This window comes from Stomoxys calcitrans, chromosome 2 (genome assembly GCF_963082655.1).
Source record: "Stomoxys calcitrans chromosome 2, idStoCalc2.1, whole genome shotgun sequence".
Lineage (NCBI taxonomy): Eukaryota > Metazoa > Arthropoda > Insecta > Diptera > Muscidae > Stomoxys > Stomoxys calcitrans.
In genome coordinates this window covers 26,927,709-26,946,087 of record NC_081553.1, presented here as the reverse complement: position 1 = coordinate 26,946,087, position 18,379 = coordinate 26,927,709, and positions in this window count along the sequence as shown.

Below are 18,379 nucleotides of genomic sequence, written 5' to 3'. Positions count from 1 at the left end.
CGAAGAAATTAGCGTTAGGATGCAAACGAATCAGAGGTAGAATAGGAACAAGTCAGCGTCAGGATGCGAACGATTCAGCATTGAGATGCGAACGAATCAGCGATACTAAATAGTAACCTCAAAAGAAACTCTAACGCTACTTACATTATCTTTAATTGTTTCCTATAGCACTCCCTTATGTTGGTTTATTGTATATTGGTATTGTGTCCTCACCTAAGTGCGGGTGTCTGTTAACAGCGAAAGCCCGGCAATAGCATAGGAAATACCCCAAAGTCTCATCGTCTTCCCTACATCTGTTAGTTAAGGCCAAAATATAATGAATGCTTTGAGGTGTGTGCATTGAAAAATACAAATCTGCAAAAAACTTTGACGACTGATATCAAGCGCCATTCTATGTTGCAATACGTGAGTGCAAGTTTAAAATCATTTGCCTTTTGCGCTATGCTTCTTAACATTTCTGTGCGAAGTTCAATTTTTCATAACAACTCTGTTATTCTGTTTTAGGCTTTATTATGCCAACGAATTGTGCTAGGATATGAAAGGGCAGGCTATGAAATCCTTAGTGCTTTGAAGGTTTCTTACGGTACGTCTTACTTTACTATCTGCTCAACGACTCATATCCAGATCTAGAGAGTTATGATGTTAAGTAGCAATTGCTAAATGAACTAAATGAGAATCTTCTTCAACTTACCCTGTTTAAATAAACTACGAATAATAAAATTGAATGTAAGTACTTGTATCAGTGAACCATATGTTCATTCGCACATTAGTTCATATGCCTTTTATACTGGTTTATGTGATTGTCTATCACCTGGGCTGTTAACCAATGCCTACGTATATTCGTACGAGTATGAACGTCTGTGTGGCTAACCGATGAGCGGAGGAATGCTGATCGATTGCGACTATCGTGTGTCTGTATGAATAAATGGACAGAGACATTACGAGAGAGCACAGTGGCTAGAGTTGTCGTAAAATGTTATTTTGTCATATTATATATGAAATATATACGGGTCTTTTAAGGCAGGTCTTTAAGGTCACTAAGGCACAGTGGGGAGAACTACACACTATGTACGAGTCCACATAGGTGTTCAATCTGATAAGTTCCCATGGTGATGGGCTCTCAAGGTTCGACCCGGCCGAATTTTTTGATATAAAATGTCTCTCCTTTATATTCCCAATCTTAAATCGCGAGGTCTTTCAAAATGGCCGATCTGGTGACCCTAGATTTTTGTTATGGTCTACCACCAAAAGTTGTTGAGCCTGTGCATGTCATTAACTGCTCGCGAGCATTTTTTATCGTAAAATCTAAACTTTTGTATACTCTTTAGCTGAAATGTTATTGATGTATTACTATTTTTGACAAAACCAATTTTAAAAAATGAGTATGACCTCAGTCAGATTTCTTTAATTCGTCAATCAACGTTGTCGCCTATTTATAAAATGAGAATTTTTTGCGAATACCTCTGCTTGACTTTTTTCCTTCATTCGGTAGATAAGAATTGTCTAAAATTAAAAAAAAAAAAAAAAACATTTAAAAACTTTTTTTTATACCCACCCACCCCACTGAAATTAGGTCTGCGCCAACCGAATGGTAATCAAAAGTTTAACTTGCCTATCAATCGATCCAGCATTTTTAAAATTTGAGTTATGCCAATTGAGCACCACCAAAGATAATCACATCGATATAGTGCTTAAGCTGCTCAAACCTCCCATAACGAATGCTCTGGCAACGGTGCAATTTCTCTATGGAAATTCCTTTAAAATGGCCATGGTTAATAACACTTGGGATTTTTGCAAATTTATGAAAAACCGCAAACGTGGCAGTGTATTTGGTCGTCTATTCGACTACATAGCCCCATATTCGAACCTTAATCACACTTGCCCCTATAATGTAAGTTAAATCGGAGATATTTTTGATAATTGTTCTTAAATTCCCATACTCTATTAGCATGACATCAACATCTGGAACTTTACATTTTTTGGGAAAAGCACCATATTACGGGCCCCCAATGGTCATTACCAGTTGAATATTAACGTCAACATTGATGGAAAGGATAGCATATATGTGAGCATTGTCACAGATGTCGTGAATTAATGCTTAATTTAAGATGGGGCTAATATAAATAAAATAAAACAAAATAGAAAAAAAAAAACAAAATAAAATATAATAAAATAAAATAAAATAAAATAAAATAAAATAAAATAAAATAAAATAAAATAAAATAAAATAAAATAAAATAAAATAAAATAAAATAAAATAAAATAAAATAAAATAAAATAAAAATAAAAATAAAATAAAATAAAATAAAAATAAAATAAAATAAAAATAAAATAAAATAAAATGAAATAAAATAAAATAAAATAAAATAAAATAAAATAAAATAAAATAAAATAAAATAAAATAAAATAAAATAAAATAAAATAAAATAAAATAAAATGAAATAAAATAAAATAAAATAAAATAAAATAAAATAAAATAAAATAAAATAAAATAAAAATAAAAATAAAATAAAATAAAAATAAAATAAAAATAAAATAAAATGAAATAAAATAAAATAAAATAAAATAAAATAAAATAAAATAAAATAAAATAAAATAAAATAAAATAAAATAAAATAAAATAAAATAAAATAAAATAAAATAAAATAAAATAAAATAAAATAAAATAAAATAAAATAAAATAAAATAAAATAAAATAAAATAAAATAAAATAAAATAAAATAAAATAAAATAAAATAAAATAAAATAAAATAAAATAAAATAAAATAAAATAAAATAAAATAAAATAAAATAAAATAAAATAAAATAAAATAAAATAAAATAAAATAAAATAAAATAAAATAAAATAAAATAAAATAAAGTAAAATAAAATAAAATAAAGTAAAATAAAATAAAATAAAATAAAATAAAATAAAATAAAATAAAATAAAATAAAATAAAATAAAATAAAATAAAATAAAATAAAATAAAATAAAATAAAATAAAATAAAATAAAATAAAATAAAATAAAATAAAATAAAATAAAATAAAATAAAATAAAATAAAAATAAAATAAAATAAAATAAAATAAAAATAAAAATAAAAATAAAATAAAAATAAAAATAAAATAAAAATAAAATAAAATGAAATAAAATAAAATAAAATAAAATAAAATAAAATAAAATAAAATAAAATAAAATAAAATAAAATAAAATAAAATAAAATAAAATAAAATAAAATAAAATAAAATAAAATAAAATAAAATAAAATAAAATAAAATAAAATAAAATAAAATAAAATAAAATAAAATAAAATAAAATAAAATAAAATAAAATAAAATAAAATAAAATAAAATAAAATAAAAATAAAAATAAAATAAAATAAAAATAAAAATAAAATAAAAATAAAATAAAATGAAATAAAATAAAATAAAATAAAATAAAATAAAATAAAATAAAATAAAATAAAATAAAATAAAATAAAATAAAATAAAATAAAATAAAATAAAATAAAATAAAATAAAATAAAATAAAATAAAATAAAATAAAATAAAATAAAATAAAATAAAATAAAATAAAATAAAATAAAATAAAATAAAATAAAATAAAATAAAATAAAATAAAATAAAATAAAATAAAATAAAATAAAATAAAATAAAATAAAATAAAATAAAATAAAATAAAATAAAATAAAATAAAATAAAATAAAATAAAATAAAATAAAATAAAATAAAATAAAATAAAATAAAATAAAATAAAATAAAATAAAATAAAATAAAATAAAGTAAAGTAAAGTAAAATAAAATAAAGTAAAATTAAATAAAATAAAATAAAATAAAATAAAATAAAATAAAATAAAATAAAATAAAATAAAATAAAATAAAATAAAATAAAATAAAATAAAATAAAATAAAATAAAATAAAATAAAATAAAATAAAATAAAATAAAATAAAATAAAATAAAATAAAATAAAATAAAATAAAATAAAATAAAATAAAATAAAATAAAATAAAATAAAATAAAATAAAATAAAATAAAATAAAATAAAATAAAATAAAATAAAATAAAATAAAATAAAATAAAATAAAATAAAATAAAATAAAATAAAATAAAATAAAATAAAATAAAATAAAATAAAATAAAATAAAATAAAATAAAATAAAATAAAATAAAATAAAATAAAATAAAATAAAATAAAATAAAATAAAATAAAATAAAATAAAATAAAATAAAATAAAATAAAATAAAATAAAATAAAATAAAATAAATTACTTTATTTTTACTTTAATTGGTTATGACAGAACATTTGCCAAACTTAGACTACCTTTCCATGCGCTTTGATCTTCTGCGCTCTTTCTCCAATCTCTGACACCAAGTTTCGAGATGTCTTTCAACAATTAATGCCTTCAAAACACTTCTTCGCTGGAGTTTCGTCATTCATTCTGACAGGAAGGCCTAGCCATCCTAACCGTTGTATTCTGATACGTGTAACTATGCAGTGCCGAGATAAACAAAGTTATTGATTATCTCAAAGCAGTGGTTCCCAACTTTCTCCAATTTTAATTTTGTGAAATTGTGTTTTTCTTTAACCATTATTTCAATCTGCTCGGTTGTACAAGACGCTGTAGGAGTTGATACCATCCTTGTTGCCTTATCTCTGTTTTCTAACAGACCCAAATTTACAGATTGTCTTTCGGTACTTTCAATAGCTAAAGTTACTACTTCCTGTGACTGACCCATAATATCCATGCCGTCTGTATAGGCAAGTAGCATGTGTACCCTTGGGAGTAGTGTGCCATGCCTATTCACCTCAGCATCTCGCATAAACGTCTTCAACAGGGTATGAAAGATATTGCACGATAAGCTGTCTCCCTATCTGCAACCTTGTTTGAGATTAAATGCTTCGGGGTGATTATTTCCTATTCTTACTTAGGAGCAAGCATTATTCTGCAGACTTGTATTAATTTTTTAGAGATATCTAACTCAAACATGAGTTGAAATACTTTTGAAGGGTTGTCGAAAGCGGTCTTGTAGTCAACAAAGAGATGGTAGAAGTTGAGCTGTCCTTCTGGGGACTTTTCCAGGATTTCGCAAAGTGTGAATATCTGGACTATGGTGGATTTACCAAGTCTAAAGTCGAATTGATAAGACCCAATTATCTCATCGACTTTAGATTTTAATCTTTCACACAGTACGCCCGAGGTTATCTTATATTCGAAGGGAAGGAGACTTATTCTTCTATAGGTTTCTCCTTTCTTGTGTACGGGACATAGTACGCTGAGTTTTTAATCGTCGGTTATGAGTTCTTCTAGCCAGATCGCGCAGACGAGCTAATGCATACGTCTTATCAGCGTCTAGCCTAAGGCCTTAAATAGCTGAGTTGGCAACCCAACTGCTCCTGCGGCCTTGTTGTTCTTCAGCCGGGTAAATAGACCCCATTCTTACTAGGTGGTAAACAGATAAAAGATCAGCGATTAATTCTGCGGTATCTTCTTCGCCACCATCGTCGAACACTAGCAGATGGGAAAAAAGTTCTTTCCATACCTAAAGCACACTACGATATCTGTAGCAATTACCAGATTTGCTTTTTCGTCTCTGCAGGAGGATCTGGCTGCACCAAATTCATCGGTTTGATGTTTTTACTATGGTAAAATTTTTGGACTTCATTCTAACTCCTGTACATCTCAATTCGCTCACACGCTTTCTCTGCGGAATAGAAGATTCTCCTTTTCTCACCATACCTCTGATTCATCTGGCCCATTGATACTGATTGCAGCGTTGTTTCTTGGCTTCAGGAGCTTTTGGACACTCTTCGTCGTATCATAGGTTCCTTGGGGGAGGATTCTGGTACCCAATTAGGAATTTCGCGGCATTTTCTGGCACCGTTAAATCACTGGGACAAGAAGTGCTCAATCAGTTGGATCAGTCGAAAGAAGTATGCCCTTCCAATAGATTGAGTTTGCAGTTTTTTAATGTCCAGCTTCCGTGCAGTATCAGATCGTACCTTTCTCGTCACACCTAAACCTATGCTAACCTTTATTACAACAAGGTATTGATTCCAATCTATAGTCGCTTCTCCAATGAAATAAAATAAATGTAAATCTATTAAACTTGCTACGCAATAGACATAATTTTTCAGAAATTTATTGTGCTCCTCTACACAATTCGTTATTTTGCATTTAAACTTCGCCAGTCTAGCTAGAAACGACAAATAAAAACTAGCCAATTTCGGCCGGGCCGAATCTTGAGAACCCACCTCCATGGTTTCTGTCTAAAATTACTCAAATGGACGAATTTGAAGGGCACACGTGTAGTTTATGTATTTCCCCTCACCCTAATTTTCAATAACGCCAGATTTAAGCGAAATTTTGTATGACACCTTATGGTACCACAAAAACACGAAATTGGTATATTGGGGTCAACTAACCTGGGGGGACGCCCCATCTCAAAACCCACCGGAACGGGCATGTTTTCCGACTGGGACAATATGGGTATCAAATGAAAGGTATTTAAGAGTAGAGCACGAACTTTCAATAAAAATGTCATGCTTAGTGTCGGGGGGTTCCTCATCCCTAAAAACACCACCCAACAGGACGCTTTTACCGCTTTAGGCAATATGGGTATCAATTGAAAGGTATTTAAAAGTAGAGTACAAATCTGACATAAAAATTCTCCTTGGTGTCTGAGGGGGCCTCCCCACTCCCAAAACCCCTCGTCAAGACATATTTACGATTGGGACAATATGGATATAAAATGAAGATCTGTAAAAATTCTGTAAAAAGCTGATAAAAAAAAATTAAAAAATTATTCTTTGGTGTCTGAGGTGTTTCTGGGACGACTCATCTCATAAACTCCTCCTGAAGCACACATATATACAGACTTTGGCAATATATAGCTTAAATGTGGTTTTTTGCCCCATTTTCGGGGAAAAGGGTTTGGCTACTCCAACCCACCACCAAAACAAAGAGAATGAAGAATATCTTACATCCAAACTTTACCTAACACTTTTCTCAAAAACGCCATATCTCGGAGATAGGTGGGGCGATTTACGTGAAATTCAGTTTGTTTATAACAACTCAAAAACAGAAATTTGGTGTTCTTTTTTAGGGAGGGAAGTCTAGGGCGGTAGCCCCATCGCCAAAGCCAGCCAATTGGATATTAAAACCATTAATGACAATATTAGGCTCAAATGAAAGAGACTAAACCACGAATCTGATACATGTGGGTCCATTACACCCCCGTACTGGACATATTTATCGACCATAGCAATACAGGGCTCAAATGAAAGAAATTTGGAAGTAGAGTACCAATATGATATCCACATGGGGGCGAAATATCTGAAAGACCGTACTAGCACCCCCATATAGGACTTTTTCTCTGACCTTGCCAGTATAGGGCTCAGATAAAATAAGAGAGTGAAAGAAGGCACAGCGTAGTTGGCCCTGTCCAACTATACTTACTTTACTTTACCTTAATTGGCTATGACAGAACATTTGTTTCACTGGCCCAACGTAGAACAGCGTTCCAAGCGCTTCGATCTTCTGCGCTCTTTCTAAAATCCCTGACACCAAGTTTCGAGGTGTGCCCCACCACTTGATCTTTCCATCGGCCTTTTAGTCTTTCCGGTATGCGTGTACCACCGTGTTTGCCTTCAAAAGACTTCTTTGCTGGAGCTTCTTCAACCATTCTGACAACATTATCTAGGCAAAGCAGCCTAAATCTATGAGCTGTATGCTATACGTCGCCTATATTTTCCATTAACACAAATTGGTCCGTATATATTTTACGAAGAATCTTTCTCTCAAATACTCCAAACACTGCTTCATCTGCTTTAACAAGTACCCAGGCCTCAGAACCATATAACAACACGGTTGGTATCAGTGTTTTGTATAGTGTAATCATCGTCTGACGAGAGGTGGCCTTGCAGGATATTAAAGAGATCACACGGTAGGCTGTCTCCTTGTCTGAAACCTCGCTTGGTATTGAATGCTTCGGAGAGATTCTTTCCTATTCTTACTGAGGAACGCGTATCAGCAAGTGTCATTGTGCAGAGTCATATTAATTTTGCAGGGGGTACCAAACTCAGCCATGGCTTGAAATACCTTTGAACGTAAAGGGGTATCGAAAGCGGCTTTGTGGTCAACAAAGAGATGGTGGGTGTTGATTTGTTCTTCTCGGGGTGCGTGCGGGTATGCGTTCTTTTAGCCATATTGCGCAACTAAGCTGATGCATACACCTTATCAGCGCTTGGCCTCCGGTTTTAAATAGTTCAGCTGGTAACCCGTCGGCTCCTGCGGCCTTGTTGTTCTTCAGTCGGGTCACTAGCAGTTGGTTAAAATCTTCTTTCCATATCCTCAGCATGCTATTTGTGTCAGTTACCAGATTTCCTTCTTTGTCTCTGCAGGAGGATGTGCCTGCACCAAAGTAATGGGTTTGGTGTTTAACTCTTTGGTAGAAATTCCGAACATCATTCTGACTCGTGTACACCACGTCTTTCCATTTCCTTTTTCTTTCTGCGGACAATTAGGAATGTCCTTTGCTAACCAGAGAGCGATGATTTGATGTCCTTTGTAATCTTATCCAATACCTTTTTATACCCACCACCGATGGATGGGGGTACATTCATTTTGTCATTCCGTTTGCAACACATCGAAATATCCATTTCCGACCCTATAAAGTATATATATTCTTGATCAGCGTAAAAATCTAAGACGGTCTAGCCATGTCCGTCCTTCTTTCTGTTGAAATCACGCTACAGTCTTTAAAAATAGAGATATTGGGCTGAAACTTTGCACAGATTCTTTTTTTTGTCCATAAGCAAGTTAAGTTCCAAGATGGGCTATATCGGACAATATCTTCATATAGCCCCCATATAGACCGATCCGCCGATTTAGAGTCTTAGGCCCATAAAAGCCACATTTATTATCCGATTTTGCTGAAATGTGTTAGGCCTTTTGACATGCTTCTTCAATTTGGCCTGGATCGATTCAGATATAGATATATCTGTCATATAGACCGATCCGTCTATATAGGGTCTAAGGCCCATAAAAGCCACACTTATTATCCGATTTTGCTGAAATTTGGAAGAGTGATATGTGTTAGGCACTTCGATATATTTCTTAAATTTGGGCTAGATAGGTCCAGATTTGGATATAGCTGCCATATAGACCGATCCGTCGATATAGGGTCTTAGGCCCATAAAAGCCACACTTATTATCCGATTTTGCTGAAATTTGGAAGAGGGAGTTGTGTTAGACACTTCAATATCCTTCTTAAATGTGGGATAGATCGGTCCAGATTTGGATATAGCTGCCATATGGACCGATCTCTCGATTTAAGGTTTTGGGCCCATAAAAGGCGCATTTATTGTCCGATGTCGTTTAAATTTGGGACAGTTAGTTAATTTTGTTAACCAACTGTTAACAAGTGCGAACGTGTTTTGTTTGAGCTCCGATTGAGTTGTCCTGTGTGTTTGCTTACCAAGTTTTACGACTATAAAAACAGCATTTAAAGTTTCAAAAGTTGCTAGTGAATGCAAATATTGTGGCAGATACGTCGGCAGCGTCCATTTTAAGCTGATATTTTTAATAAAAGTGATCACATTTATTAACATTTGCCAAATTTCCATTGGACATTTATACTTTTATGTTAACCGATTAACAATAAAGATAAATAAATATTCACCACAACAAACATCAGCTGATAACTAACATATGCACCGCGGGCCGTTTTTACACAGTACAATCATATCTATAACCCTGTAGGAACAGAATCTTAACGCATTAACAGTATCGAATAAAACTAATCATCAAAATGAGTACAAAAGTCACAAAATCAGTAAAATCTGTGTTTAATACCCCTAAAATTAACAAACATCCAATAGAAAATACACCAACTTCCTCAAAGAATAAATCACCAAAATTAATTCAATTAATAGAACAAAAATTTGCTCGACAGACTGAAATAATAACAGCCAAAATCGATGAAGCAGTTGCAAATGCCATTGGTGCGCTCGAAAATAAACTTCTTGAGCTATCAAATAACTTAAATAATCTAACACTAAGAGTGAACGAAATGGAAAAATCTCAAAGTTGTCTAAATGATCTTAAAACTGAGATAAATGAGCTAAAATTTAAAATATGCCGCCAAGAAAACTTGAATGTATCATGTAACTTACGATTAACTGGCATTCCATCATATGAGAATGAAAATACTTTTGAGATATTTAAATGCCTGTGTGATTCTCTAAAAATTGTAACTCCTAGTGTCATAAGCGTACATCGAATTCGTAACTCTAATAGCAACATAATTGATGGTACTATTTTGGTAAAATTGTGTTCGCCAAATGATAAAAATTTTATATTAAAAACCATATCGAAGTATAGACGCGAAAACAAAACTCAACTTTCGATTGCCATGTGTGGTTTTGATAGCAATAACCACTTGTTTGTTAACGAAGACTTAACAAAAGAAAACTATAAAATATATAAAACCGCAATAAAATATAAAAAACAAAAACTATTATCAGCTGCTTTCACTTTGCGGGGGCTAGTTTATGTGAAGCAAACTGAACAAGATAGAGGTGTACGAATTGATTCTCTGGAACATCTCAACAATTTCTTTCGCTAATCCTAAACTGCAGTTACTCTGTTTAATCCTCAACAAATCATATAAAGATAATAACAAAATGTATATAAACCTAATTCACCGTTCTCTCGATCTAAGGTTTTGGTGCCATAAAAGGCGCATTTATTGTCCGATGTAGCCAAAATTTGGGATAGTGAGTTATGTTAGGTCCCTCGTCATACTAATGCAATACGGCACAGATCGGTCCAGATTTGGATATAGCTGCCATACAGACCGATCTTTCGATTTAAGGTTTTGGGCCCATAAAAGGCGCATTTATTGTCCGATTTTGCTGAAATTTGGAACAAAGAGTAAAGTTTAGCTCCTACACATATCTCCGCAATATGGTCTAGATCTATCAAGATTTGCATATAGTTGCCATATAGACCAATACCTCGATTTAATGTCTTGGCCCCATAAAAAGCGCATTTATAATCCGATTTCACCGAAATTTGACACAATGACTTATGTTAGGCTTTTCGACATCTGTGTCGTATATAGTTCAGATCGGTTTATTTTTAGATAAAGCTACTAAAAAGACCAATATTTTGTTATACACAATTGAACAATGACTTGTAGTTATTAGTATTTGGTTCAAATCGGATCATATTTCGATATAACTGCTATGGGACATAAGGTATGCAATTTTCATCGGATTTTGATGAAAGGTGGTTTACATATATACTCGAGGTGGTGGGTATCCAAAGTTTGGCCTGGCCGAACTTAACGCCTTTTTTACTTGTTCGATTCTATTTCACTGTGCGGCACTTTATCTTTAATGACACCGGAGTAAATAAAGGACCTTGGATGAAATTAAAGTAAATTCAGGGCCAATTATTGGGTTGACCAAAAAGTAATTGCAGATTTTTTAAAAGAAAGTAAATGCATTTTTAATAAAAATTAGAATGAACTTTAATCAAATATACTTTTTTTACACTTTTTTTTCTAAACCAAGCTAAAAGTAACAGCTGATAACTGACAGAAGAAAGAATGCAATTACAGAGTCACAAGCTGTGAAAAAATTTGTCAACGCCGACTATATGAAAAATCCGCAGTTACTTTTTGGGCAACTTAATACAACGAAAATCGAAATGGTGAGTTTTTATTTACATTCATGGCCAAAATAGTCCAGATTGGTTCACAAAGTCGTATGTATTGTAAAGATTTTAAAGAAATTTTGAACAGTGATATTCATTACACTCCTTGATATCCATGGCGAATATGGTCTTGATTGTACCCATATTTGTATATAGCTGCCATCAAGACTGATTTTCCGATTTCAGACCTAAAACCCATAAAAGGTTTGTTTCAAACCCAGTATCGGCGAAATTTGGAACAGTACATTTTTATAATCCAATTCTCAACAATAAAAGACTGTTTTTTTGTAATTATGTTAACTTTTATTTAAATATCAAATCATCATTTCAATATAACTAACTTTTGTCTTAATGCTTCATATAAAAGGTAAACATCTCCAAAAAAAAAACGTTGTTTTTGTTTTTGTCCATTAACTCCAATTGTTTTTCTTCTTAAATTTAAAAAATAGCGATTTTCCATAATATAGAGATACTGCAAAAATTGTTTTGAAGAAAAAAAACAAAAATTTAAAGAAAATGTACTTTGTATGCCACCGTAGCGCAGAGGTTAGCATGTCCGCCTATGAAAAAAATTTTTAGCTGTGGTTTTCTTGAGGTACTATGCCATGTAAAACTTCTCTCCAAAGAGGTGTCGCACTGCGGCACGCCGTTCGGTCTCGGCTATAAAAAGGAGGCCCCTTATCACTGAGCTTAAATTTGAATCGGACTGCACTCATTGATATGCGAAACTTGAAATTTGAAATTGAAATTGTATGCGTATTCAACCATTATATAAATTTTGTAGGAGATCTTTTAAAAAATATCAAAATTCAAAACAAATGTCCATGACTATTTGTACCTAAGTTTTTATACCCTCCACCATAGAATGGCGGTATACTAATTTCGTCATTCTGTTTGTAAAACCTCGAAATATGCCTCTAAGACCCCATAAAGAGTATATATTCTTGATCGTCGTGATATTTTAAGTCGAACTAGCCGTGTCCGTCCGTCTGACCGTCCGACCGACCGTCTGACCGTTCGTCCGTCTGTCTGCGAAAGCAAACTTTTGAAGGAGTAAAGCTAGCCGCTTGAAATTTTGCACAAATATTTCTTATTAGTGTGGGTCAGTTGGGATTGTAAATGGATCGAATCGGTCCATGTTTTGATATAGCTGCCATATAAACCGATCTTGGATCTTGACTTCTTGAGCCCTTTGACTGAAATTTTGCACTGAGTGTTCGGATATTACTTCCAATATTTGCGCGAAGTATAGTTCAAATCGGCCCATAATCTGATATAGCTGCCATATAAACCGATCTTGGATCTTGACTTCTTGAGCCTCTAGAGGGCGCAATTCTCGTTCAATTTGACTGAAATTTTGCACGTATTGTTTTGATATCATTTCCAATATTTGTGCACAGTGTGGTCCAAATCGGTCCATGTTTTGATATAGCTGTCATATAAACCGATCTTGGGTCTTGACTTCTTGAGCCTCTAGAGGGCGCAATTCTCTTCCAATTTGACTGAAATTTTGCACGTAATGTTTTGATATCACTTCCAACATTTGTGCGTAGTATGGTCCAAATCGGTACATAACCTGATATAGCTGCCATATAAACCGATCTGGGATCTTGACTTCTTGAGCCTCTAGAGAGCGCAATTTTCATCCGATTTGTCACAAATTGTGTACAACGGCTTCTACCATGGCCTTCATCATACGTGTGCAATATGGTCTGAATCGATCTATAACTTTATACAGCTTCCATATAAGCCGATCTCCCGATTTTGCTTCTTGAGCCCCAAATTGGACTATAACATCATATAGCTCCTCCTCCATACTTATTTATTATTCTTTGTTTGCCATAAAAAAAAGATACTGCGCAAAGAACTCGACAGATGCGATCCATGGTGAAGGGTATATAAAATTCGGCCCGACCGAACTTAACACGCTTTTACTTGTTTGTATGTATTGGGTTGCCCAAAAAGTAATTGCGGATTTTTTAATAGAAAGTAAATGCATTCTTAATAAAACTTAGAATGAACTTTAATCAAATATACTTTTTTTACACTTTTTTTCTAAAGCAAGCTAAAAGTAACAGCTGATAACTGACAGAAGAGAGAAGGCAATTACAGAGTCACAAGCTGTGAAAAAATTTGTCAACACCGACTATATGAAAAATCCGCAATTACTTTTTGGGCAACCCGATAGTATTGATTTAATGAAATGTTCATCCTAATTATCCTCATAACTCAACGCTAACATAGGATAAATTATGGTAAAATTTAGGTTAGGTTGAAAAGAGGGTACAAATATTAATACGCCCCATGCCATTATGGGCATACACCTTAGCCAGTAAACGGCTTGTTGTGCGCTCTAAAAACTAAAAAGTATCATCGAGAAAGAAAATTTTAAGTTAGGAATTCCGTGCTATTTACAAAATCCTTCATTGTTTTCCATACCACTCCCCTAAGTTGGTTCATGTCTGGTATTGTGTGTCCACCTAAGTGAAGGTGTTTGTTAGCCATGAAAGTCGGGCAATGGCATAAGAAATGGTCCAACGTCTCATCAGCTTCCTCACATGCCCTACACATGCCATCACTTGCCGCATCGATTTTGCATAACGGAGCTGGTAGTCTTATGTGTCCAGTTACGACACCAAAAGCTATACTCAACTCCTTCGTACTTCGTTTCAATAAAAGCCTCGTCCTCTCACGATCAGCCCATACTGTTTAGCTGTTCCCTAGTTTTACAAGTGCGTTTGTCGCCCACGCCCTTAAAACGGAACCCGAAAGACTTCGGGTTAACCAAGTTTATCGACGGCAGTTCTCTGGCCTTCACTGCCAAATCCTCAGAGAAGACGTTAATCTCCTTCTTACATTGCAAGACTATTGCAGACGATTACATTGTAAACGTTAAGCTATACCGAAGTTGTAATGGTGGTGTTGTAAAAAAGACAAGGACTTTTGTCGTAGGCAACACTTGATCTACATATTATCATTAACTAGAGATTTTATATTTGGATGAGCTAGTCTCTTTCCTCAAAAAATAGGTATTCTTATAGGTAAAGATCTCAGACAAAACAATACCTGATGTGAAAGTTAAGAAAATTTAAGTCAGGAATTCCATGCTGCTTAGAAAATACCACGCCCACTAAGTTGGTTTATTTCTGGTACTGTGTCCGCAGCTAAGTGCCGGTGTCTGTTAGCCACTGAAGCCGGGCAATGACTTTAGAAATGCTCTAACGTCTCATCATCTTCTCCACATGCATGCTATCACTTGCCGCACCGATTTAGCATAAGTGAGCTTGCGATCCTATGTGTCCTGCTGTGACACCGAAGGCTTTACTGGCCTCCTGCTTGCTTCCTTTCAGTAATAGTCTTCTAACAATCCGGATCTCCCCATAGAATTTTCGTCTTTCTACCGACCGTTTCGATTCTTCAGTGTTGTTCCTCTTCATTGTTGCACCCTCCAACTCAGACTGCGTCGACGCGAAAGGCTTCGGGTTAATCAAGTTTTTTGACGTCAGTCCTTTGGCCTTCACTGCCAACTCGCCCGCTTTTTCTTTCCTCCTAACTCCGTTATGGTCCGGCCCCCAAACGATTCGGTTCGTGCCATCCTCAAAGAGGGCGTTAATCTCCTTCTTACATTCCAAGACTGTTCGTGATATTACCATCCTTGTTGTTATTTCCCTTATGGCCTGTTTACTATCAGTAAAGATGTTTATACGAGTGTTGCCTTTTATATATCGAGGTTAGAGAACACAAAAACAAGTAAAAAGGCGTTAAGTTCGACCGGGCGACATCGCGGGGACATTGGACAATAAATGCGCTTTTTATGGTCCCAAAACCTAAAACCGAGAGATCGGTCTATATGGCAGCTATATCCGAATCTGGACCGATCTGAGCCAAATTGCCGAAGGATATTAAAGGGCCTAACACAACTCACTGTTCCAAATTTCAGCTAAATCGAATAATAAATGTTGCTTTTATGGGCCTTAGGACTAAATCGGAAGATCGGTCTATATGACAGCTATATCCAAATCTAGACCGATCTGGGCCAAATTGACGAAGGATGTCGAAGGACCTAACACAACTCGCTGTCCCAAATTTGTTCCTCTTCATTGTTGCACCCTCCAACTCAGACTGCGTCGACGCGAAAGGCTTCGGGTTAATCAAGTTTTTTGACGTCAGTCCTTTGGCCTTCACTGCCAACTCGCCCGCTTTTTCTTTCCTCCTAACTCCGTTATGGTCCGGCCCCCAAACGATTCGGTTCGTGCCATCCTCAAAGAGGGCGTTAATCTCCTTCTTACATTCCAAGACTGTTCGTGATATTACCATCCTTGTTGTTATTTCCCTTATGGCCTGTTTACTATCAGTAAAGATGTTTATACGAGTGTTGCCTTTTATATATCGAGGTTAGAGAACACAAAAACAAGTAAAAAGGCGTTAAGTTCGACCGGGCGACATCGCGGGGACATTGGACAATAAATGCGCTTTTTATGGTCCCAAAACCTAAAACCGAGAGATCGGTCTATATGGCAGCTATATCCGAATCTGGACCGATCTGAGCCAAATTGCCGAAGGATATTAAAGGGCCTAACACAACTCACTGTTCCAAATTTCAGCTAAATCGAATAATAAATGTTGCTTTTATGGGCCTTAGGACTAAATCGGAAGATCGGTCTATATGACAGCTATATCCAAATCTAGACCGATCTAGGCGAAATTGACGGAGGATGTCGAAGGGCCTAACACAACTCACTGTCCCAAATTTCAGCAAAATCGGATAATAAATGTGGCTTTTAATGGCCTAAGACCCTAAATCGGCGGATCGGTCTATATGGGGGCTATATCAAGATATAGTCCGATATAGCCCATCTTCGAACTTAACCTGCTTATGGACAAAAAAAGAATCTGTGCAAAATTTCAGCTAAATATCTCAATTTTTAAAGACTGTAGCGTGATTTCAACAGACAGACGGACAGACGGACGGACATGTCTAGATCGTCTTAGATTTTCACGCTGATCAAGAATATATATACTTTATAGGGTCGGAAATGGATATTTCGATGTGTTGCAAACGGAATGACAAAATGAATATACCCCCATCCTTCGGTGGTGGGTATAAAAAATACCAAAAACAAGTTATAGTCCGATTCGGACCATCAATTTGTTGAATGTTGAGGACCATAGAAGAAGAAGTCGATGTTTAATATTTCAGTCCATTTGGATAAGAATTGCGACTTTTTTTAGTAAATTTGCAGTGGAGGCTATAAATATTGTTTAGTGCAAAAAATGTTTTGCATGTGCTTAGGGCGCCCCGGTAGCCGAGTTGGTAGCGTGCTTGGATCACCAGTGCAGGGGTCGTGGTTTCGATTCCCGCCAGAAGCCTTGGTCTGTCGCTGCTGTGGTTTGACAATGGACTTAAAATTGTCTATGTGTGTCTGCCACTGCCACTCTTACCTAACGTAACCTAGGGGACATATGGAGTAAAACAAGTAAAAGCGTGCTAAGTTCGGCCGGGCTGAATCTTATATACCCTCCACCATCGATGGCATTTGTTAAGTTCTTTGGATGGCTTTTTCAAATATGTATGAGCAATATCAAGTTATTGACCGATACGGGCCGTATTTATTACCATCAAAATTTCGCTCAAATCGAGTAATAATTGCGCGCTCCAGAGGCTCAGAAAGTCAAATTGGGAGATCGGTTTATATGGAATCTATATCAGGTTATCATCAGATTTGGACCATACTTGGAACAGTTCTTGGCAGTCATACCAAAACGACATATGCAAACCAGATTGGATAAGAATTGCGCTCTCTAGAAGCTCAAGAAGTCTAATAGGGTTATATGGCTCAAGAAGTATAATCGGTTTATATGGGGCCTATATCAGGTTATGGACTGGTTAAGACCCGACTTTGCACAATTGTTGAAATTTTTACCAAAACGATATTGCAAAATTTAAGCCAAAAGGTCAAGATCGGTTTATATCAAAACATGGACCGATTTGGCCCATTTACAATCCCAACCGACTTACACTTATAAAAAGTATTTGTGCAAAATTTCAAGCGCCTAGCTTAACTCTTTTGAAAGTTACCGTGCTTTCGACAGACAGACGTACGGACGAAGGGATGGACATAGCTAGATGGATTTTTGGGATCTTAGATGCATATATCGAGGCGTAAAAAAAGAATGATGAAATTAGTATACCCTAGTGTGGAGGGTATAAAAACATAAGTCCGAATGAGGGATCTCGGCTTTGCATTTTGGGAACACAAAGGGGTTTTTTCTAATAAAAAAAAAAAATAAAAACGTGCTAAGTTTGGCCGGGCCGAATCTTGGGAACCCACCACCATTGATTGTGATAAAAAATGTATACAAACTAAATATAGTTGAAGGGCATACTTTTATTCTACATACCAAACCTCTGTCAAACCAGCAAAAATTAAAGCTTCTAGGAACCGAACAAGGATGATCGAGATACCGGTTTATATGGGAGCTACATCAGGTTATAGACTAATTTGGGCCGTATTTGGCACAGTTATTGGAAGTCGTAACAGAACAGCGCATGCAAAGTTTCAGCCAAACCGAACGAAAATTGCGGCTTGTAAAGGCTCAAGAAGTCAAATCGGGAGATCGGTTGATATGGGCGCTATATCAGGTTATGGGCTGATCTGGACCGTACTAGGCATAAC